The sequence below is a fragment of the Leuresthes tenuis genome, unplaced genomic scaffold (genome assembly GCF_036924035.1).
Source record: "Leuresthes tenuis unplaced genomic scaffold, fLeuTen1.0.hap1 SCAF_18, whole genome shotgun sequence".
Classification (NCBI taxonomy): Eukaryota; Metazoa; Chordata; class Actinopteri; order Atheriniformes; family Atherinopsidae; genus Leuresthes; species Leuresthes tenuis.
This window is the reverse complement of record NW_027325372.1, coordinates 27,453,491-27,455,089: the sequence shown is the minus strand read 5'-3', so window position 1 is coordinate 27,455,089 and position 1,599 is coordinate 27,453,491.

The window sequence follows — 1,599 nt, the reverse complement described above, 5'->3', positions numbered from 1 at the left end:
TCTACACAATTTCGGATTTTGATATAAAATGAATTCCTTCACTCAAACCAAGTTAAAACTGCTTTGTCCTTCATATTTATCCATGTCTAAATAGCTTTAAACAAAAACGAACGTAGTACGTTTCAGGATAGGAAACAACAACACTAAATTTTTTCAGGAATCCAAGAATAAGCTTCTTTTCACGAGTTCTACACAATTCCGGATTTTGATATAAAATGAATTCCTTCACTCAAACCAAGTTAAAACTGCTTTGTCCTTCATATTTTTGCATGTCTAAATAGGTTTTAGGCATAAAATTCTTCATATTACCCTGTATGTGAAAGAAGCATACTTGTGATGGAGCAATACACTCCTTTTGGGTAACCTAAACTGATGGTTGGGGAGGAAAGTTAGAAGAACAATCAACTATCAACCAAAGACAGATGACGTGATGAGCGGGCAATATAACTGTGTGTTTTTGCTTCAGTGGTCAGAGCAACTCTGTATTCTGTACTGTGTTGTTCTCTCTTTCAAGATATTATTATTAAAGCCTCTTATCTCCTCAGAAGAAAATAACTGACTCTGTGCGTTACTAAATTTCCACCACAATTTTGGCGTCACGAACAGGATCCCTCGACTGGTGTCTCTGGACTGGATCGCAGTGCATGGCCAGCCTGGACTGAAGTAGCTGTTCCAGCCTCATACCTCCAAGGCCTTTTCTGAGAGAGAGGACTGGCAGGTCCTTTTCTTGAATACCAGCGCTGGGATCATTTTTGAAATATGATAGTCTGAGACGATAGGACTGCTGTTTAGTTTTTATTTGAATAAAAGAGTGTTTCCCGGTTGTGTCATTAGTGAGACAGAGATTTCATGGGTAAGTGAAACTTTTGAAGCAGTCCGAAGAAGTGTGAAGTACTCAGAAGAAGTGTGAGTACAGATTAAGGTCCTCATTGGAGACGTCCTTTGAGTGAAGGAATATATTTCCCCATTCCAAGTCTGAGAATGGGAAACAGTAGGTCTCAGACTTTTGACCCTACCGGGGGACCTAAGCATGATGAAATGAAAAAGACATATGGTCCAGAGGTTTTCCACCTGAAGGTTCTTTTAGTATGTTAGAAATAAGAAAATTAGAAGAAAAGTTTTGCAAATATGAGAAAGAGATGAAGCAAAAAAAAGAAAATTGAGTTTAAATAAGAAGTAAGAAAGGTATAGAATTTTGGAAAAAATAAAGTGTATTAAGAGAAAGAAAGGAAAATGTTAAACAAATGCCATGACGGAATGATGATAATAATTTAGTATTAGCTGTGCCGGATCCAGACCTGGACTCCTGCCCTGCAACAACAACAGCCAGCCCTGCCACAAGCCTCTGGCTCTCGGGAAGAAGGGACTTCTTCCATCCTCCCTCGGGAAGAAATTCCATCATTCTCACAACATCAGTTACATAGGTCTGATGATGAGGAAAAGGAAGACGTTTGGTTCTCCAGCGTACCTGCCCAAGAACTTTTAACGCAAGTGACAAAAATCCTTTACCCACAATCTGGACTTCAGAGATCTAAACGTGAGAAAAAACAAAACCAGATTCAAACCATGCCTATGGTTAAAGTTGCAGTTCCCACTGGA